The 24,079-nt window shown below is 41.7% G+C and overlaps 1 protein-coding gene across 11 annotated transcripts in view; it reads left to right on the top strand.

Moving 5' to 3' along the window:
- The window catches only part of LOC128696095 (CUE domain-containing protein 1), a 79,644-nt gene that overhangs the window by 22,232 nt on the left and 33,333 nt on the right, over nt 1-24,079 (top strand). Inside the window, exon 1 of one of the 11 annotated variants that reach the window (XM_053787168.2) lies at nt 3,613-3,686. The exons of 4 other annotated variants lie outside the window; for them this stretch is intronic. The gene's annotated coding sequence lies outside the window, so the exon portion shown is untranslated. Of the gene's footprint in view, nt 1-3,612; nt 3,743-3,849; nt 3,867-3,979; nt 4,094-24,079 lie in introns of those variants that run through there. 6 more of the 11 variants (XM_053787165.2, XM_053787167.2, XM_053787164.2 and 3 more) reach the window with 6 other exon arrangements.

The raw sequence follows: 24,079 nt of genomic DNA on the forward strand, positions 1-24,079 counted from the left end.
CAAAGTCATGGAGAAGATTATCAGGAGGAGAGTGGTCGAACACCTGGAAAGGAACAAGATTATAAATGAAAACCAGCATGGGTTCATGGAAGGCAAATCTTGTATCACAAACCTCCTGGAGTTTTATGACAAGGTAACAGAAGTAAGACACGAGAGAGAGGGTTGGGTAGATTGCGTTTTCCTAGACTGCAGGAAGGCCTTTGACACAGTTCCCCACAAGAGATTAGTGCAGAAGCTGGAGGATCAGGCACACGTAAAAGGAAGGGCACTGCAATGGATAAGGGAATACCTGACAGGGAGGCAGCAACGAGTCATGGTACGTGAAGAGGTATCACAGTGGGCGCCTGTTACGAGCGGGGTCCCACAGGGGTCAGTTCTAGGACCAGTGCTATTTTTGATATATGTGAACGACATGATGGAAGGAATAGACTCTGAAGTGTCCCTGTTCGCAGATGACGTGAAGTTGATGAGAAGAATTAAATCGGACGAGCATGAGGCAGGACTGCAAAGAGACCTGGAGAGGCTGGACATGTGGTCCAGTAACTGGCTTCTCGAATTCAATCCAGCCAAATGCAAAGTCATGAAGATTGGGGAGGGGCAAAGAAGACCGCAGACAGAGTATAGGCTAGGTGGACAAAGACTACAGACCTCACTCAGGGAGAAAGACCTTGGGTTGACCATAACACCGAGCACATCACCGGAGGCACACATCAACCAAATAACCGCTGCAGCATACGGGCGCCTGGCAAACCTGAGAATAGCGTTCCGATACCTTAATAAGGAATCGTTCAAGACACTGTACACTGTGTATGTTAGGCCCATACTGGAGTATGCAGCACCAGTCTGGAACCCACACCTGGTCAAGCACGTCAAGAAGTTAGAGAAAGTACAAAGGTTTGCAACAAGGCTAGTCCCAGAGCTCAAAGGAATGTCGTACGAGGAAAGGTTAAGGGAAATCGGACTGACGACACTGGAGGACAGAAGGGTCAGGGGAGACATGATAACGACATACAAGATACTGCGGGGAATAGACAAGGTGGACAGAGATAGGATGTTCCAGAGAGGGGACACAGGGACAAGGGGTCACAACTGGAAGCTGAAGACTCAGACGAGTCACAGGGACGTTAGGAAGTATTTCTTCAGTCATAGAGTTGTCAGCAAGTGGAATAGCCTAGCTAGTGAAGTAGTGGAGGCAGGAACCATACATAGTTTTAAGAAGAGGTATGACAAAGCTCAGGAAGCAGAGAGAGAGATGATCCAGTAGCGATCAGTGAAGAGGCGGGGCCAGGAGCTGAGTCTCGACCCCTGCAGCCACAATTAGGTGAGTACAATTAGGTGAGTACACACACGCACAAACACGCGCGCACACACGGACACACACACGCGCGCACACACACCCAGTAGCGGTCAGTGAAGAAGCGGGGCCAGGAGCTGAGTCTCGACCCCTGCAACCACAATTAGGTGAGTACACACACACGCGCACACATGCACACACACACACGCACGCACACACGCACACACGCACGCACACACGCACACACGCACACACACACGCGCACACACACACGCACACACACACGCACACACACACGCACACACACGCACACACACGCACACACACACGCACGTGCACACACACGCACACACACGCACACACACGCACACACACGCGCACACACACGCACACACACACGCACACACACGCACACACACACGCACACACACGCACACACACGCACACACACACGCACACACACGCACACACACACGCACACACACACGCACACACACACGCACGCACACACGCACACACACGCACACACACGCACACACACACGCACACACACACCCACACACGCACACACACCCACACACGCACACACGCACACACGCACACACACGCACACACGCACACACACACGCACACACGCACACGCACACACACGCGCACACACACACACACACACACACACACACACACACACACACACACACACACACACACACACACACACGCGCACACACACGCACACACACACGCACACACACACACATGCACAAACACACGCGCACACACACATGCACAAACACACGCGCACACACACGCGCACACACACACACACACACACACACACACACACACACACACACACACACACACACACACACACACACACACAGGCAGGATCCATACATGGAGGCAGGATCCATACATAGCTTTAAGCAGAGGTATGATAAAGCTCACGGCTCAGGGAGAGTGACCTAGTAGCGATCAGTGAAGAGGCGGGGCCAGGAGCTCGGACTCGACCCCCGCAACCTCAACTAGGTGAGTACAACTAGGTGAGTGAGTACACACACACACACGCACACACGAGATAACGACATATAAAATACTGAGAGGAATTGACAAGGTGGACAAAGACAGGATGTTCCAGAGATGGGACACAGCAACAAGGGGACACAGTTGGAAGTTGAAGATACAGATGAATCACGGATGTTAGGAAGTATTTCTTCCGTCACAGAGTAGTCAGGAAGTGGAATAGTTTGGGAAGCGATGTAGTGGAGACAGGATCCATACATAGCTTTAAGCAGAGGTATGATAAAGCTCATGGTTCAGCGAGAGTGACCTAGTAGCGACCAGTGAAGAGGCAGGGCCAGGAGCTATGTCTCGACCCCTGCAACCACAACTAGGTGAGTACACACACACACACACACACACACACACACACACACACACACACACACACACACACACACACACACACACACAAGAGGTTAAGGGAAACTGACCTGACGACACCGGAAGACAGGAGAGATAGGGGGGATATAATAACGACATAAAATACTGAGAGGAATCGACAAGGTGGACAGAGCCAGGATGTTCCAGAGATAGGACACAGCAACAAGGGGTCACAATTGGAAGTTGAAGACTCAGATGAATCACAGGGATGTTAGGAAGTATTTCTTCAGTCACAGAGTTGTCAGAAAATGGAACAGACTGGGAAGTGATGTAGTGGAGGCAGGATCCATACATAGCTTTAAGAAGACGTATGATAAGGCTCATGGAACGGGAAGAGTGACCTAGCAGTTGCCAGTGAAGAGGCAGGGCCAGGAGCTATGGCTCTACCCCTGCAACCACAACTAGGTGAGTACGTACGTACGTACGTACGAATATTCCACTCAGTTGTATGCGGATTATAGAACGGCCTATATAATTAGGTTTTTGGCTTGCCAGTTATTCTTATTTATAAGTTTTGCATTATTTTTTTCTATTGATATTACTATTTTTTTCATATGCGTGGTTGTAGGCAGGGGCGTGGTTCCCGTGTCCATGTTAGGAGACGGTTCCTGCTTAGTTTTGGCCAAGTACCGTATTTGGTAATATTTGCTTCCTGATTTTATGTTATAGGATCGGTAATATTTGACTATATAAAACTTAACAATCAGTTGAACATTTTGGAATGTATAAGAATGTGAGCGATATCGAAAATGGGATGAGCATTGCGCCATGATATGTTGTACTATTAAATAGTGAAGATAACAGTAACATCAATAAAAATGTCTGTGATATCTAATATAGGATGAATGTTGCGCCATTTGCTTAGCTAAGGCACCTGTAACACGACCCATCCAGCTCTTGCTGCTTGTCCTCCGAGTCCAGTGCGAGTGGTGGGCAGACAGTGATGGTACGAGGTTGTGCGTCGCTCCAGTGATCAATCTCCATTTTAGTGAGACGGACAGCGTGCGTCAAGATTGACACACTGTAATGCGTTAGAAAGCGGTGTAATGTAAAGTTGTGCTGCTTACAAGAATTGTGGCCAATGAATAATCAGCGTGGCATGTCTAGCGAGAACAATGAGGACCTGGTGTGTAAACAAGACCCAGTGTAGAATTTACTCTTGCTTAAAAAAGTAAATAGAAAAAGAGTATGATAAGCGTCTAGGGGAAAGACACTACAGCGGTCATCAGTAGTGTCTAGGAAGACCATTGCTGAATCAACTTGACACTGTTTGCTCACATTTATATAGGACGCTGTGCGATTACTCCTGCAAGAAAGGAACAACAAAATTTATTATTATTATTGTTGGGATTGGTATTATATATTGCATTACTTTGTTTTCATGTAATTATCTTGGAGTGTTGAGTGAACTGTTACATTGCAGGTGGTTGCAGAGCTGCTTCATTGTACATTTGTTAGTTATTAACGGTTGATACCATATAATGATGGAGATTAATCAATCAGTAAACTGATGGGTTGTTTGAACAAGTCTGAAGTAATAGTGTGTGCATTTTCCATAATGTTTGAGGTGATTTTGTTGAGATAACGGTTATACATCATCACTACATTTAGCCCTGACATATTTCTGACTGCCGATGTTTTGATACTTTATATCGCAACACAACATTTATCACTGACAACTGGACATTTTATATCACCATACTTATGAACTCACACATCTGACTTAGGCATGACTTATCACTGATCGTTGGACACATCGCAACTTATGGATAACAGAGACTGAATTACCTAATAAAATTAGTTATTTTCTTATGACTGGATAATTAATAAAGGGAAATTTGCGTTTTGTGAACGTAGACCTTATATTTTGTTAACATATTTCCTCATCATTTTCAAAGCCAGAATACAATCTGATTCTTAAGAGTTGAACCGAATAAGGTGGGTGGCCTGGTGGCTAAAGCTCCCGCTTCACACGCGGAGGGCTAGGGTTCGATTCCCGGCCGGTGGAAACATTTCGACACGTTTCCTTACACCTGTTGTCCTGTTCACCTAGCAGCAAATAGGTACCTGGGTGTTAGTCGACTGGTGTGGGTGGCATCCTGGGGGACAAGATTAAGGACCCCAATGGAAATAAGTTAGACAGTCCTCGATGACGCACTGACTTTCTTGGGTTATCCTGGGTGGCTAACCCTCCGGGGTTAAAAATCCGAACGAAATCTTATCTTATCTTAAGGAGATCGCTTAAGACTGCAGTTATCTCCTCGAGTGTAGAGGAGCTTCGAGTGAAAGGTTAAGCGGTCGATGGTACTAGCGCGCGTGCATTCATGCCTAGATCTAATGAGATATTTAAATTTTCGCGGGGTGGGCTACTAGAGCCAACAGAAGGTCTCGGTCAAATCAAAATCTCGACAGAGCGAGGTATTATGGCTGAGACACGAGTGGAGAGATTTTCCTATTTCTAATGACAATTAAAATACAGTACTCTTGTTACCCTTCCCTCTCCATCACTAGTCCCCGACCAACACTTAATATTTTATGTCTTCACGTGGCATGGTAGAACGTTCTTGCATTTTCCACTACATGATACTTAGCTTAAATTCCGTCACCCTACTCTCATTTTTCCCCATTCACATTTTCGTGAGGAAATTTGGCAAGTTTATGATTTTGAATTAGATTTTTGCATTCACAAACATATTCATAAGATGTTTTATTCCCGCTGCCCACTGGCATATTTTTTTTATAACTATAAGCATCGGGATAAGTTTTAATCCTTGTGCGACCTCGGTGGTCACAGTTCATCATAAGGATTTTTTTCCTTTACTCGCTGCATATTCAGTTCAGACGATAAATCTCTCGACCAGTTTACCTTAAATCTACCTGTCTGACACTCTTATAGATGTTTCTGACATGAACAAAATCTGTCCACCTTCTCCTTAGTTTCCGCAATCTTCGCCGTTAGTTTCCGCAATCTGCCCATTAGTTTTTGCAATCTACCTCTTAGTTTCCGCAGTCTACCCCTTAGTTTCCGCAGTCTGCCCCCTTATTTTCCGCAATCTGCCCCTTAGTTTCCGCAATCTCTCTAACTTCCTCAGTCTGCCTTATAGTTTTCGCAGTCTGCTACTCTTTTTTCGCCATCTTTAAAGAAGCCATTCCTCCGGTGCTTCAGCTGTTCCTGCAGGAGAGTGCAGCAGAACTCTCTTCACAAGCTGAAAACTACTCCTAAGTCACTATATAACCTCACGTTTTGCTTATCTCAATGATTTGGTAAACGTCTCTGGGGGACGAAACGTCGTCTAAGTCTCACAACAGTATCATGTACGTCGTGATCATGTTTTCTCGTTCTCCACGGTGGTCGAGCTGTTCTTGTTACAAGTCTTTTAACTTTCGTATCTTTTCGAGGTGGTTGGTCAGGTGTAGGTTCCACGTTAATGCTGTAACTCTGTGAGGAGCCTGACATTAGAAATTTTTGAGCAGTTAGGTTCGGCAATTTCGCTTATGTTGCCGAACTTGTGATTTCTGTGTGTGTGCGTGCGTGTGCGTGTGTGTGTGTGTGTGTGTGTGTGTACTCACCTATTTGTACTCACCTATTTGTGGTTGCAGGGGTCGAGTCCTAGCTCCTGGCCCCGCCTCTTCACCGGTTGCTACTAGGCCCTCTCTCTCCCCGCTCCATGAGCTTTATCAAACCTCGTCTTAAAACTGTGTATGGTTCCTGCCTCCACTACGTCATTTTCTAGGCTATTCCACTGCCTTACAACTCTATGACTGAAGAAATACTTCCTACTATCTCTCTGACTCATTTGTGTCTTCAACTTCCAATTGTGGCCTCTTGTTTCTGTGTCCCCTCCCTGGAACATCCTGTCTTTGTCCACCTTGTCTATTCCACGCAGTATTTTATATGTCGTTATCATGTCTCCCCTGACCCTCCTGTCCTCCAGTGTGTGTGTGTGTGTGTGTGTGTGTGTGTGTGTGTGTGTGTGTGTGTGTGTGTGTGTGTGTGTGTGTGTGTGTGTGTGTGCGTGCGTGCGCGTGTGCGCGTGTGCGCGCGTGCGTGCGTGCGTGCGTGCGTGCGTGCGTGCGTGCCTGCCTGCCTGCCTGCCTGCCTGCCTGCCTGCCTGCCTGCCTGCCTGCCTGCCTGCCTGCCTGCCTGCCTGCCTGCCTGCGTGAGAGAGACAGGTATCAGGAGTGTGTCAAGGGAAGAGTTGGGACTGGAGCGATCAATGTTAGAAGCATCATGTAACACCATCGACTTTTTGCCTTGAATTCCTGCGTCTCTTTTTTTTTTCCTTATTTTTACCAGCTTGCATACATTCCTGTTTGCCAGCCTCACTGTTTATCCATTTGCCTGTCTTAACCTGCCTCATAACCTATTTGTCTGCCTGTTTACCTATTTGTCTGCCTACCTACTAGCCTTCTTACCTATTTGTCTTCCTATCTACCAGCCTACCATCTCTTCTGGTATTTGCCCCTGATCGTATTCTACAAGTAAGCCTTACCAGTAAGATAGTGGGTATCTTGCTGCTCAGGTTTTGGTGCCGTAGACGAAGTCTTGTCTTATCTCAGCTGACACAAACGATGCCCTAGTAAGAAGTTGTTGACTTCGTTACCATGTGATTAACGTTGTGTTTATTAATATTTGTACAGAATATTCAAGCTTAGTATTTATAGGGGGATACACATGTATTATGCAAAAAGGATATATAGATTGTGTTGCATACAGGAATATACACGTTTATTATATATAGGGATATACAATTTTAGTATTATAAGGTAAGGTGTATACAAGTTTAGTATTATAAGGTAAGGTGTATACAAGTTTAGTATTATGTATAAGGTGTATACAAGTTTAGTATTATAAGGGATATTATATAAATTTAGTATATGTATAGGGAATGTACAAGCTTGAGGTGTAGTATGCTAAAGGGAACACCAGTGTTGGTTTTCTAGAATTGAATTTTTTCATTTCCATACTGTTCCTTGTGAATAAAACTAGTGATGTAACTCAAATAAATACACAGCCCCACAACCCGGCTGATCTGGTGTATACAGCGGTATCGAGAGTCTGGACACAGTCACGAAATGTGGGGCAGGATGACAGCCTGAGAGACGGTCGTGTAGCTCACTGGTCAGAAAATTCGGCTCACAACCTAGTTATACCAGACTCGATCCCCGGGCTTGTGGAAAGTCTTGGGAAAGTCTCCTTACACCTGCTGCCGTCCCTTTTCACCTAGCAGTAGGCGTGTACCTGGGTGTTAGCCGTGTGTTGTGGGTAGCATCCTGGTGATAAGGAGGGATGCACCTCAGTGGTATAAGCCACATTTCTTGGCTTACCCTGAGTTAACTTTCCGGAGTCTGTGAACTTCAAAAATATCGTTTTTCTAGAAAGGTCTAGGTGGTGGGTGTGGGCAACAGTGGGGCGGGTGTAAAGTGAGCCTTATACACCCACAGCTAGGCAATGTAACCCCGTTCCCCCTCCTTCCCTCCGCAACCAGTATTGGGAAAAATGGATGAATAAATGTATAGATAACCAGTGAATTGGTGTATATGTAAAAGAAACGAGAGACCGCAATACATTGCGACAAATATTTGTGTATTGCACTACAGAAAAATGAGACTGGGACTGCTTTCACCCCTTTCTTTGAACTTTTGTTCTACGATTTTCTTCGCCTGCAATCACTTTAGACACTATCTCATGACTCGGCAAGGGACGAGGAGCCAGTGGGTGTGAAGGCTTCCACAGCTTCAGCACGGGGTGGGAGGCTTGCGGGAATGGATGCTTCCACAGCCTCATCACACGTACATTTCCACGTGAAGACAAATGAACAAGGCAAGCTTTATTGTGACTTTGGCACATGTACAGTTCTACATAGAGCGAATAAAAACTTGTTCAACACCTTGAGTACTGTGGGCTGTAGTGGGCTGTAGGCTTCTGTAAGCATTAATATTTCCAGTATACAATTTCAGTATGCCATTTCCAGTATACTACTTCCACTACATTTTCAGTATACTATTTTCAGTATACTAATCCCATTTGTTCTACCACTCCCGTCCTCCGCTCCCCTCTCAGATGTATTCTGGCTCCCCTACCCCCACGTTTGTGTTACTCGTTAGTGGTTAAGTAAGTTTATTCAGGTATACACAAATACAGTTACATAGAATTATCATACATAGCAGCATATGTGTAGAGAACCTGGAATAACCCAAAAATGTCAGACAGAGTGACTTATTTCCATTGGGGTCCTTTTACCTTATTATTATAATATAAAGGTTATAATATTTTCTTATTATTTTACAATGAAGATAACATCTTATTATCATACTAAAAAGACTATCTACTACACGAGGGTCATTAAGACTATCTACAATACGAGGGTCATTACTAGGAATAAGGTAAAATTTACACGTATGTTAGCTAAAAAAATAGAAAATCATTCCCCTCCCTTTCTGTAGCTACATTCATCAGACACCTTTTGGCACTCTTCTTGAACTGGTTCATGCTATGACTGGCTTTGACATGTGCAGGCAGTCTGTTCCATTCCTTTATTGCTGTACAATAAAAGGTGTTTGAAGCCTGGCCACTGACTGTGGGTACTACAAAGTTGTGCTCCCTCCCCCTAGTACTATGATTGCTTTGGTTCTCAACCTTGACAAAATTGACAGCAAGATATTCTGGACACTGTGAGCAATTTTATAAACATGATTTAGCTTCAGTTGTTTTACTCTGTCTTCAACATTCAGCATATCCAACTGCTGTAATTCATGCTGGCCTACATGTTCTCTTGGTCCCAGCCCCAGGATGACTTACGATTTTGTTCTGGGTGATTTGCAGTCTATCTTTCAGTTTTTTTGTCAAGGCAGAGTACCATGAAGAGCAAGCGTAATCCATATGGCATTGTATAAGGGCTAGACATAGGGTCCTGCGAGCCTCAGTAGGTAGACACTGTGCTTGTCTATACAGGAACTTCAGTCTGGCATTCGCTTTCTTTACTACATTGTTCCCTATCAATTCTCCTGACATGCATGGGTCAAAGGGGATTCCCAGATATTTTACTGATGAAACCAAAGTGATGGGCTCCCCATTACACTGAACATTAAAATTATTTACCCTTCTCAGTTTATGTTTCGTGCCAAAGAGAATGGCTTCAGTTTTCCCGAGGTGTAATGATAGTTTGTTGTCTACTAACCATTTGCTGCAGGACTCCAGTTCCAGTGTTAAAACATTAGCAATATCTTGTGGGTCTTTACCTGACACTAACAGAGCACTGTCATCTGCATACAGTAGGAGTTTGCACTTGACACTGATAGGCATGTCATTGACATAACATAAGAATAATAAGGGACCCAGAATACTACCTTGGGGAACTCCACATGTTATCGGCAGGGGTTCTGATTCCGTTTTGTTGATTTTGACCATTTGTCTCCTGTTGCTAAGGTAGGACTTAAACCAGTCTACAGAACCTATACCGATAGCTTGAAGTTTCTTACATAATATATTGTGGTTGACAGTATCGAAGGCCTTTTGCAGGTCTAAGGCTACCATACCTATGAGGTTCCCCTTTGACATTTCAGTTCTCAGGTAATCCATCAGATTAATAAGGGAGGTGTCGGTTGAGTAGGTTCTTCTAAAGCCCGATTGATAGCTATGGAGAATGTTGTTAGGTAAGACACATATGCAACAGTTAGGTATCTTTATTGTGAAACGTTTCGCCTACACAATAGGCTTCTTCAGTCAAGTACAGAAAAGTTGATAGAAGCAGAAGATACTTGAAGACGATGTAATCAGTCCATCACCCTTAAAGTTTTGAGGTGGTCAGTCCCTCAGTCTGGAGAAGAGCATTGTTCCATAGTATGAAACAATATGGAGAAGAAGTGACAGGATGGAGCTTTTTATAGCACCAAGAGGTGAGACGTAGGCCACTAGGAGAGGTAAGAACTCAGATGTTGAGAAGGCAGGTCCCTCTCAAATCCAGCCTCTCTCACTGGTGGAAGTTGTCGAAGTTGATTGCAGGTCTGTACCAAGATACCCTTGTGTTGCAGTGTCTGACAGATTGAACATTAAAATGGTATAAAATACCGACAGGTTGTTAGGTAAGACACATATGCAACAGTTAGGTATCTTTATTGTACTCGACTGAAGAAGCCTACTGTGTAGGCGAAACGTTTCGAAATAAAGATACCTAACTGTTGCATATGTGTCTTACCTAACAACCTGTCGGTATTTTATACCATTTTAATGTTCAATCTATGGAGAATGTTGTTGTCATTAAGGTACTTAACTACTTGAGAGTACACCGCCCTCTCTAGAATTTTAGATATTATACTGAGTATACTAACAGGCCTATAGTTGCTTACATCAGACCTACTATTTTTCTTGAAGATAGGAGTAACTCTGGCCTCCTTGAACCCCTCTGGTACGGTATTAGTGGTGATTGATAGATTTATTATGTGAGCAATAGGGATTGACAGTTCAGAAGCACCATCTTTTAGGAACTTAGACGGGATGTTATCCGGGCCTGTGCTCTTAGTTGGGTTTAACCTGCTTAGTTCTTTTTGAATAAAGTCATGAGATACACTTACTAGTTGACAACTGTTTGGGGTTACCCCTTTATTGGTATAGTATGTTTGAAACTTATCAGAGTCTGTGTTAAAGGTATTTGATGCAGCTGGTAGTTTACTTACTAGTGTTGATGCAACAGATGTGTAGTAGGAATTAAAACAATTTGCCACCTTAATGTTTCGTGGCATACCTCATTGTCGATAGTGAGTACTATGTTAGACCTATCTACTGGCTTATGGCTATACCCCAGCTGTTTTAGGTGTTGCCAGAGCTTTCTGGGATTATGCTTATACTCTTCAATTTTTGAGCAATAGTGCTTTGCCTTTGCTCCTTTTATAAGTCTCTGTACTCTGTTCCTCACCCTTTGGAATTCATTTAGTGCTGCAATATCCTGTTTGTTTGCTTTAAATCTTTTTAGCAGCTGGTCTCTGAATTTCATATTATCTAATATCTCAATAGTCATCCAGGGCTCAGTTCTTCGTTTAATCCTAACCTCTTTAACTGGAGCAATATTATCAAGGATGGTAGTGAACATTGTTTTGAATTTTTCCCAGGCATCGTTTACGTCCGTGCAACTTGTTATCTCTGTCCAGTCACAATTGTGTAGCCTATTTACCAGTGTTTCTTTACTGTAGTTTCTAGTTGACCTCATTTTTATTGTCCTGTGTAGGCCTATCCTATCCCTAGTGATTTTCCTGGTGCAGTAAATGCTGAAATGATCACTAAGACCTGTGGTAATGACGCCTGACTGACTAATGTTCTCAGCGCGGTTACAAAGTATGTGGTCAATCAGGGTGGCTGAGAATTGTGTGATCCGGGTTGGTGTATTAATTAGTTGAGTGTAACTATTTAATCCTAGAATTTGCTTATACCTTTTGCATAGCACGTTATTTTGCTGCTGAAAACAGATATTGAAGTCTCCCAGTATTATTGTCTCGCAATTGTTTTCAAGTCCGGACAATACTCTGGAAAAGTCTTCTAAGAACTGGTCCTGGGTAGGAGGGCGGTAACTAGTTCCTACTAAGATGGGTTTGGTCTTGGGAAGCAGCACTTCAAACCATAGAATCTCCAATTTATTGTTATTTAAATCAGGTCTTGGGTTATAAGCTAAGTCATTTCTAGTGTAGGCACATACTCCACCACCCTTTCTGTTCCTATCTAAGCGTTTTATATTGTAACCTTCTATTTTGACCTCGTCGTCAGTCACCGTATCGTCCAACCAAGATTCAGAGATGGTTATAACTGCCGCCCTAATTTTGTTAGCTGGAATCCTAATCTCTGCCAATTTAGGAAGAAGTGATCTTGTGTTGACATGAATAAAGTGAAAGCCTGTTTTCATAAAACAATTATAATCATCAATATATGGCAATGGGTCATTTGTATTAAAATTAGGTAAATCAATGTTATCACTGATTAAGGGTAACTGTGCCAAAGTGCATTTGAACATTAAAATGGTATAAAATACCGACAGGTTGTTAGGTAAGACACATATGCAACACACATATGCAACAGTTAGGTATCTTTATTATGAAACGTTTCGCCTACACAGTAGGCTTCTTCAGTCGAGTACAGAAAAGTTGATAGAAGCAGAAGATACTTGAAGACGATGTAATCAGTCCATCACCCTTAAAGTTTTGAGGTGGTCAGTCCCTCAGTCTGGAGAAGAGCATTGTTCCATAGTATGAAACAATATTGTTTCATACTATGGAACAATGCTCTTCTCCAGACTGAGGGACTGACCACCTCAAAACTTTAAGGGTGATGGACTGATTACATCGTCTTCAAGTATCTTCTGCTTCTATCAACTTTTCTGTACTCGACTGAAGAAGCCTACTGTGTAGGCGAAACGTTTCATAATAAAGATACCTAACTGTTGCATATGTGTCTTACCTAACAACCTGTCGGTATTTTATACCATTTTAATGTTCACATATGCAACAGTTAGGTATCTTTATTATGGAACGTTTCGCCTACACAGTAGGCTTCTTCAGTCGAGTACAGAAAAGTTGATAGAAGCAGAAGATACTTGAAGACGATGTAATCAGTCCATCACCCTTAAAGTTTTGAGGTGGTCAGTCCCTCAGTCTGGAGAAGAGCATTGTTCCGTAGTCTGAAACAATATGGAGTTGAAGTGACAGGATGGAGCCTTATATAGCGCCAGGAGGTGAGACGTAGGTCACTTTGGAAGGTCAGGTCCCTCTCAGATCCAGCCGCTCTCACTAGTAGAGGTTGTCGAAATTGATTTCAGCCTACTGTGTAGGCGAAACGTTTCGAAATAAAGATACCTAACTGTTGCATATGTGTCTTACCTAACAACCTGTCGGTATTTTATACCATTTTAATGTTCAATCTGTCAGACACAGCAACACAAGGGTATCTTGGTACAGACCTGAAATCAATTTCGACAACCTCTACTAGTGAGAGCGGCTGGATTTGAGAGGGATCTGACCTTCCAAAGTGACCTACGTCTCACCTCCTGGCGCTATATAAGGCTCCATCCTGTCACTTCTACTTCATATTGTTTCAGACAACGGAACAATGCTCTTCTCCAGACTGAGGGACTGACCACCTCAAAACTTTAAGGGTGATGGACTGATTACATCGTCTTCAAGTATCTTCTGCTTCTATCAACTTTTCTGTACTCGACTGAAGAAGCCTACTGTGTAGGCGAAACGTTTCGAAATAAAGATACCTAACTGTTGCATATGTGTCTTACCTAACAATCTGTCGGTATTTTATACCATTTTAATGTTCATGTTGCATATGTGTCTTACCTAACAAAGTGCATTTGTTGCACACAAAATGAATTCTGGCGCCGTTACTATAATTGTACATACACCCATCATGCACCCACCCCTTACACATTTTACATAAGGTGCATTTTCTGTTTTTCATGCGTACTTTAGTACAGTGTATGCACCTGTTTGGTAGTGTTTGAGATAATAATGGCTGTATTGTCTCACATTGACCTATGTATGCATTACATAGCTGTGAACACTAACTCCAAGGCCGAGGGACTGATTACCTCATCTTTTGTATATAGTTCTACTGTCTTCCTATTATGTCCTAGAATCTGTATTGATAAAGCCACTGGATGGCGAAACGTCTACAATAAAGATATCCAGATGTTGCACATGTGTCTTAACTTTCATTACATATGGAGTTAAGGTTATCATTCCTAGTTACTAGACCGTCATTATCACCGTCATTTATCTGTCTGTTTTGCCTCTGCACAATAGTTTGAGGTCCTGGATTAATTTGGATATCACCACTTAATTAAGAGCGCTACAATAAGAGCTGTGTGCGGAAGGATCATTATAGGGAGGGGTTGGATTTGAGCGGGACTTTCACATCAGAGCTTATTTCTTGGGTGGCATTGAAAGTTGGCATTGAAATTTGGGCAAATGTTTTGTTAGTGGGATGAATTGTAAAGGACCTGCCTAGTATGGGCCAACAGGCCTCCTGCAGTGTTCCTCCTTTCTTATGTTCTTATGTTTTTGTTTGGGTATGCGGTGTTGCCATACCTTGGGGCGATAGTGACATTTACTTTTCTGGTAGGATGGCAACTGTTGGGCTTTTACTGTCCAGGGCGCTGTTACTCCATTCACCTTTTCCAGCCCCCATGACTGATATCTTTCTTCATGGAATTGAACATTAAAATGGTATAAAATACCGACAGGTTGTTAGGTAAGACACATATGCAACAGTTAGGTATATTTATTATGAAACGTTTCGCCTACACAGTAGGCTTCTTCAGTCAAGTACAGAAAAGTTGATAGAAGCAGAAGATACTTGAAGACGATGTAATTAGTCCATCAGACCTGCAATCAACTTCGACAACTTCCACTAATGAGAGGGGCTGGATTTGAGAGGGACCTGACCTCTCAACATCTGAGTTCTTACCTCTCCTAGTGGCCTACGTCTCACCTCTTGGCGCTATAAAAAGCTCCATCCTGTCACTTCTCCATATTGTTTCATACTATGTAACAATGCTCTTCTCCAGACTGAGGGACTGACCACCTCAAAACTTTAAGGGTGATGGACTGATTACATCGTCTTCAAGTATCTTCTGCTTCTATCAACTTTTCTGTACTTGACTGAAGAAGCCTACTGTGTAGGCGAAACGTTTCATAATAAAGATACCTAACTGTTGCATATGTGTCTTACCTAACTTCATGGAATTGAAGAAGAAAGATAAATATAATTATGGCAGCCTGTACCCCCCTAATGCCTGCCATTTTCACTCTTCTCTCTTTTACTCATATGCAATAATATTTATTTCTCTTTTCCAGTCCCTAGTACACTTAGTATCTGCTTTAGCAATCACCACTGAATTACTAGTAAATTTTCTTCTTCAAAACCCTCTTCACTGCTCACTTTTCCCTTAACTTCACAAACCCCTTACAGTTAACCGCTTATTACACACTCCCCTTCCCACCTCACTTCACAGTCTGGCTTCACCAATTAACTTCTAACTCTTTTCCATTCTGGTAGACCAGAAAGGTTTAATCAATGGTTTTATCCTTCCAAATCCCCCTCAATTCCATTTATCGGGGGTTGTGTCGTGTTGTTGTCTCCTGACCTGTTCTGCTGACTCAGCCATTTTTAAAACACTGAGGGGAGTAACGCCACCTACAACCTGACTCTCCTTGAGTTTATAGATATATTTGGCGTTTTCTGCTATGATTTCCCCTCAAGGAAGGTTCCTTGATGTTGGTGAGGGGCTCTTGATTTAGGGAATTGGATCTGTGCTCCAGTTCCCCGAATTAAGCCTGAATGCCTTCCACCTCCCCCCCCCCAGGCGCTGTATAATCCTCCGGGTTTAGCGCTTCCCTTTTGATTATAATAATAATCTGCTATGATTCTCTCACTGTACACTGGTCAGCTGAATATAGGTCAGCTACTAAAACATTAACCTTGACTGTTTAACTATTCACTTCTTTCCCACGACTGGCACTGAGGGATAACCGTCCTATAACCTTGGAGTTTTGTACTGTTGATTTGACGATGTCTCCTGTGTTTCCCTCTGGTTAGCACTGGTACAGGTGATATGATGATGGTACAGATATGATGCTACTATCAACAGATGAACGTCAGTAAAGATGAGAATTTCTCTTCGCTAGTTGTACGTCTGGCAGTAGCTGCTGTTTGGATGCCGGTCAGCCATGTTTAAAGGCTCAATTCTTTCCCTCGTTTGGCACTGAAGAAAAAAGTCCTACAGACCTGTCATTTCCTTGGAGATTTAGTTGATCAGGTTTTCTGCCATGTTGTCTTCCCTTTGAACACTGGTGCAGTTGATATGGAGGTCAGTTATTTCATTGTAGTGGAAAACGTCTCATGTCTGGTTCACGTCTGGCAGCAGGTCTGGTACTTGAATGCCGGTCCCTCTTTTGTTATATTTAGTCCATTTCGTTGTCGTCACCGTCAGTTTTTATGTCACTATGGGTTCGGACGGAAACATCGTCATAATTTTGTCTGGTGTGTGGGTTAGTTTCGTATATTTCCAGTATCTTGATAATGTTGCAGCCACAGTATTGTGATTTAAAATCATTACAGTTATTTAGCTGGTTGGGTACGAAGTGAATAATAAGGATTTATTGACGACTCTACGTAGTGAATGGTTAGTAGTAAAGTATCTGTAGTAAAGGTAGCAAAGATTATTGGATTGTGGTAAAAATTACTTGGGGGTGTAGTAAAGATTGCCTGGATAGTGATAAAGATTATTGGATATTTGAGGTTCGAGTACTACTACCAGGAAGTTACTAGCGCCCTGTCATTGATATACAAGTGTGAAGTGGAAATTGAGTGGAGGATCGCTAATCTTTTCTTTGCTCCACGAACGTGCAAGATGGCACGTACATATTATAAACATCCTAACGTAATATATATATATATATATATATATATATATATATATATATATATATATATATATATATATATATATATATTATATATATATATAAGGAGGTTTTGTGGGTGAGGGGCTTGGACTTCCAGCAAGCGTGCATGAGCGTGTTAGATAGGAGTGAATGGAGACGAATGATACTTGGGACCTGACGATCTGTTGGAGTGTGAGCAGGGTAATATTTAGTGAAGGGATTTAGGGAAACCGGTTATTTTCATATAGTCGGACTTGAGTCCTGGAAATGGGAAGTACAATGCCTGCACTTTAAAGGAGGGGTTTGGGATATTGGCAGTTTGGAGGGATATGTTGTGTATCTCTATACGTATATGCTTCTAAACTGTTATATTCTGAGCACCTCTGCAAAAGCAGTGTTAATGTGTGAGTGTGGTGAAAGTGTTGAATGATGATGAAAGTATTTTCTTTTTGGGGATTTTCTTTCTTTTTTTGGGTCACCCTGCCTCGGTGGGAGACGACCGACTTGTTGAAAAAAAAAAAAAAAAAAAAAATATATACATATATATATATATACATATATATATATATATATATATATATATATATATATATATATATATATATATATATATATATATTAATGTCGTGCCGAATAGGTAAAATTAGTCAATCAGCAAGAACTCATTTAAAATTAAGTCCTTTCTAAAATTTTCTCTTATACATTTAAAAATATATATATTTTTTCATTTTTGTTTATATAAAAATAAATGATTTTGTAACAAAAGAACTTTAGGAAACTTACCCAACATTATAACAAGCGCAATTTAATTTAGCCTAATCCAACTAAATATATTTTATACAAGTACAGTAATTTAGTAATAATATTTTTTTCGTTAGATTCAGAACGATATTTTTTTGCGAAATTATTGCATACAAAAATTTTCGCTTGCTCTATTCGGCAAGAAATGTGTTGCTATTTAAATCAAAATCGCGTTTTACTTATTTGGCACTATATATATATATATATATATATATATATATATATATATATATATATATATATATATATATATATATATATATATATATATATATATATATATATATAGTGGTAAAGAAAGAGTATTCTATCAGCTCCAATGTAAAATCTATAATTTTTTTTTACCGTGATTGAAGATTGAAGATGAGGGTCCTCAGTTAGTACTGGAGATGGTACTTGAGTACGTACTTCATGTGTTTCTTAATAATGTGTGTGTCCGTAAGGAAGGAGATTATAATTCTTCTGGACAGCCATGCGCGCTGTAGAACGCAATGAAGTGAAAGAAAAAGAAGTTACTGTTAACCTGTTTTTTAATGTAGATACTAACAAAAAGGGAATTATTGAATATGGGTTGTGTGTTACTGGGATGAATGAAAGGGGTTAATATTCTTATGTACGAGGTGAGGTGATGAACTGTATGGTGAGTTACAGTGGTGAGCCCATTGTAAACAGTGCCGCTGTGGAGACAGTATGACGTGAGCTAGGGAGCACATCATTTGAGAAACCATACCGCGGGCGGGGATGGAACCCGCGATCAGAGTCTCAAAACTCCAGATCGTCGCGTTAGCCACTGGGCCAGCTAGCCACAATAAGATTCATCTAACTAGGTAGCTGGCCCAGTGGCTAACGCGACGGTCTGGAGTTTTGATATTCTCTGATCGCGGGTTCTATCCCCGCCCGTACTATGGTTTGTTTGCAATCGTGTCGTTACGATTTCGTGATTCACTTCATTTGAGTATGTGATGTTTTAGTTATGACCGGGTGGATCGGTGAGCTAGCGGAAGGTCTCAGTCGAATAACCAGAAGCTTCACTGAACGGATCATTTAAGACTAAGACCTGCGAAAAAAAATCCCTCATCCTTCCCCCTCCCCAATCCCACCTTCCCCATCACCTCTGCGTCAACAATGAGGTATAGCAGCACACCGCTGATATATCCCATTTTGTTAAAAAAAAAAATTAAGTGCTCTTAAGATAACACGTACAGCTAATGATCAACAGTTCAGTGTACTCACCTGTTTGTGGTTCCTAGGGTCGAGTCTCGGCTTCTGGCTCTATCTCTTACCTTGGCGGGTTTACTTAGAGCCTCTTGGGCCCTATCATAACTGTTCTTAAAATTATGTATCGAGTCTTTCTCCACTACTTTGGCCATATCACTTTATTTCTTTACCAGCCTGAGACCGAAGAAACACTTTTTTGACATCACTGTGACTCATCTGTATCTTTAACTTAATTGTACCCTATTGTACCTGTTTCCTGCCTCTCGAACAGTGTGTACCTGTCCACCCTGTCCAATCTTCTGAGAATTTTGTGTCGTAATCATGTCTCTCTTGATTATTATGTCCTCTAATGTTATCACGTTCACTTTCTTTTAGGCTCCACGTATCTCATGTGTATAGGGTCACGAAAAACTGTTGAGATACCTTGAAACTAATTTAGATTTGACAAACGAGGTTTTATGATTGATGTGCGCCTCTGGCGGTATGTCAGCCATTGCTTTAAACGAGGCAACATAATAAGAAAGTCCTTTGTCTGGGATCCACTTCAGCAAGCCAAGAAGTAAAGAGAAGTATGAGACATTAAGAAGTCAGGTCATATGCGTGTGTCTAGATATGAGTTTCGTAATAATTTGAGGGCTCGGGCAGCGGTTGTTAGGTGAGTGGCTGGCATAATAGCCTTTGGTTTATACAGTAGCAGGATGATAAGGATAAGTTTGTGGTGCGCCGAGAGTCGCGGATGCACCAGGTCTTGCGCAACCTGATGCGCCATTATTATGCTTCAAAACGTGTGTCAGAAACATTGCGGCTCTTCCAAAGTCCAACACCATGTGTAGAATCCTTTTACGTTTGCGAGAGGAAGCAGAAAACAAAGTGCGTTTTCTAGTGGCTTGTGACTCATGTTGAATTCCATCTTGTGTTTAGTATGCTGTGACAGGCAGTGTCTGCCCCATGGGGAGGAAGGGGGCAACCATACCCCCTGTCCCACGGATGGGTCATCACTCACCTTTGTCAAGAACATAGGAAAGAAGGAACACTGCAGCAGGCCTACTGACCCATGCGGGGCAGGTCCAAATCTCCCACCGGCTTAAGCCAATACCTTAACCTAGTCAGGTTAGTTACATTCACTTAAGGGAGGTGCACGGCATCTGACCTAGTAGCACAAGCTGGTCAGGTCCAACTCACACCCACCCACATCCACTCGTGTATTTATCCAACCTATTTTTAAAACTCACAACGTCTTAGCTTCTATGACGGTACTCGGGAGTTATAATCCCAGGGAAGGGAATTATAATCCTAGAAATTCTGTTCTTCTCGTGTCACTCACTGAAGTAGTTCCGTAAAAGATATTAATGATCGTGATTATCATATTCGTTTCTTTAAAGTTACTTGCCTTTTACTGTTAAAATTATCATTTGATTATTATATGGAAAAAAATCACCGATGTTAGTTTTTTCTGTCACAGTTAGATACACCTCATTGTGTAATATTTTGTATGTAAAGTAGAAGGACACAAGTGCAACTAATGTGATATTTATTGTGGCACAATAAATATTATTGTAGCCACAATAAATGTCACATTAGTTGCACTTGTGTCCTTTTACTTTACATATTGTCGGTAATTCTACCAACTTTATTAATGTAATATTTTGCAATTGTTAGATGAAAACTAATTATCTATTTTCTTTCCTCATACTCCACACGGAATGATTTTCCTGAGGCTGCAGGTGTCACCTTGTAGACAGTTTACCGTGTTATCTCAGTGGTATGCCCTTAGGCCCATAGTATTATTATAGGTATGAGGAAATGGTATGGTGATACCGACAAGATGTGGAAAAAGACACTTATGTACAGTTCAGGACATTTATTAAAGGAAACGTTTCGCCACGAGTGGCTTCTTCAGTCCTAATACAGAGAAAACTAAGAAAAACGCATTATATATATATGCGTTTTTCTTAGTTTTCTCTGTATTAGGACTGAAGAAGTCACTCGTGGCGAAACGTTTCCTTTAATAAATGTCCTGAACTGTACATAAGTGTCTTTTTCCACATATTATAGGTATGCCTGTAATAGTATTTGTATTTTATTTAGTGTGTGGTAGTGGTTTTGGTGGTTATTGTTTAGTGCAGATAAATGAAAGATGGGTGAAGAGTGTGTGTACTCACCTAGTTGTCACCTAGTTGAGGTTGCAGGGGTCGAGTCCCAGCTCCTGGCCCCGCCTCCTCACTGGTTTGTGTGTGCATGTGTGTGTGTGTGCGTGCGTGCGTGTACGTGTGCGTCCATGTACGTGCTTGCTTGTCATCACTGAAGATGAACACAGATGGGAAGGAGGTGAGGAAAGTGTAAACATATGTAATGCGTTTATGTAATATATGTGAAATATAGGACAAATGGGAGCACTTTGATAGGCCTGTTGACCTATGCGAGGCTGTTCGTGTACAATTATTTTCAGTGTATCTCTAATACATTCTTAAACGGTTTCAATTTATTTGGGTTGAAATGTAATGTATGCTTGTTTATGTTACATATGTTCTTCTAGTTTGTACAAACAGCACGTTTTATGTACTTCTACATATGTGTATCTATAATGTGTGCCCTAAATGCACTGCATAACTAACGACTTTTTCAGGTATGATAAAACCCGTATGTAACGTAATACAATGTATCATGGAAGATATATTTACATATTAGATGTATTATATTCCACTCTTGTTTCTCCACTTGTCTTCCCGCATCTTTCCTCCAGCCTTAAGACAAGGTCTTCTTTCTCGCTTCTCCCGTCCCTACTGTTCTTTCTCTCCCCCAAGCAATTTAGTTTCTTTGTTATTTTGCTGCCGGTTGGTTAATGGCACGTTACACACCTGACTGACATCCCATACACATTAATATATAATTGCCACGGAGTCCAGCACTACACCACAGTGGAGGCTGCCTACCATGGTCCGCCATATGGCCGCCATCCTTGAACTGGTCGTCTTATGACTAAGACCCGTGGCAGTTGTTTATTTGTTAGAGAAACTCGCCTGAGTGGTTATTGCCATTTTTTCTTCTATGAGGAAGCCGATCTGGGAAAATATAATTGTTATTATCCCAGTAAGTTATGTCTCATCTGGCTGTGTTGTCTGGCTGCTGCTCTTCTAGTTTCTATATTAATTCATCACTCGTTGGTGTTTTCATCCTTATTTGTGCATCACATTTTAGTCTTTACTGTTTCCCAAGTTGCTTTGAACTTGTCTTATTGGTAATAAGGAATGGGAGGAGGGGTCAGGCATGTTGGGTATAACTTACTCTGGTCCTAAAATCTACATACTTTTATTTTAATTTTAATTGTCTAATACCTGGTATCAATAAAAACTTAAAAAGAAATATAAGTTAGGTTAAAGATGCAGGTGATTTTTTTTTGGGGGGGGGGGGGTGAATTTCGCAGTGGGGATGGGTAGGTTGGTTAGGGAAGAGAGGAAGAGATTTAGGGAATTAAGGAAAAATCTTGTGGTAAAAGGACATCGAAGCAAATTAATGATAGGTTCAAAGCGGCTGTACTAGTATGTAAAGGAAAACTGTAAATGACTTATAATTGAAGAAGGAAGAGGAGCTATATGAAAATTTCATTAAGCGTTTACAAGGGAAACGGGAGCGATGACAGAAGGAAGCTAGAACTTCAAAGCTGGAAGACCACATAACCACAAAGACGGAAGTTTGGGGACAATTAAGAGACTAGATATTACATAAGCGATGGGCTGGGTATTACATCACCTTCAACATTGAAAGGAACAGCCAAAACCTTCAGTGACTTAATAGCAAAAATCTACAAAAGAACCATAGGGATTGAGGAACTGTCAGACAACTGGAAAAGCAGACGTAATTCCAGTGTACAAACAGGATGATAGACATTAAATTATACAATATCATTGACATGTGTAAAAGTCAAGGTGAGGAAAGGTTAACGAGGGAAAATATTCAAGCACCTGAAAAAGGAGATTATTGCAGAAATTCGCTAATGGTCTGTGAATGTAAAATCCTGCTTATAAAACTACCAAAATTTTACGAGAGACACCTATATAAACAAAAATAAAAATGGGTGAATTGCACATTGCTAGATTACAGGAAGGCTTTCGATACGGTGCCTTGCCAGAGGCTGGTCCACAAACTCGATAAACAAGCAGGATTATTATGTACAGTGCTTAGGTTACCAAAGGAATGTTTGAGAAACAAGACACGTGGTAAGAAATGCCAGTCTGCGTGAGAGTGGCGAATGGAGTTCTTCAGGGATCATTATCAGGACCTATAAAATTTATAATATGCTACCAGGATAAGGGATAGCCCTACATATATTCCTTCATTGATGAAAAGTATACATTCGATGAAAGACGGGGATATGCTGAAAGACTAAGAAACGGGAAATGCTTTCACAAATATTAAACAAAGAATCTTTTAGGACATTGCACATAAAATTTGTCAGGCCAGTCGTTAAGTATGCAGCACCAGCATGAGGACATTTAGGCATTTATAGACACTTTAAAAAGTCCAGGATTTTGCGAATAAGCTGGCTTCAAAATTGAGAGAAGTAACCTGTGAGGGAAAAAATAACTAATTGTAGTATCTCTAGAAAAATGAATAAGAGGCAACATTAATATGACACACAAGGTATTTTGAAAATGGAAGGATGGGTATATTGTTTATAATGACAGGGACGAAAATGAAGGGCAGAAGTTGAGGCTTATAACCCAGGTGAGTCATAGGGATGTTAGGAAGTACTTCGTCAGCCTTAGGGAAATAGAGAAAAAGCTGGAGGAGGAAGCGACGGAAGTTAATTGTTTCTTAAGGAAACACGGTAGAGCCCAAGGGACTAGGAACCAATGAAACCGGTCGGTTGTTAGGATACGAGGC

This window comes from Cherax quadricarinatus, chromosome 48 (assembly GCF_038502225.1).
Source record: "Cherax quadricarinatus isolate ZL_2023a chromosome 48, ASM3850222v1, whole genome shotgun sequence".
Taxonomy (NCBI): domain Eukaryota; kingdom Metazoa; phylum Arthropoda; class Malacostraca; order Decapoda; family Parastacidae; genus Cherax; species Cherax quadricarinatus.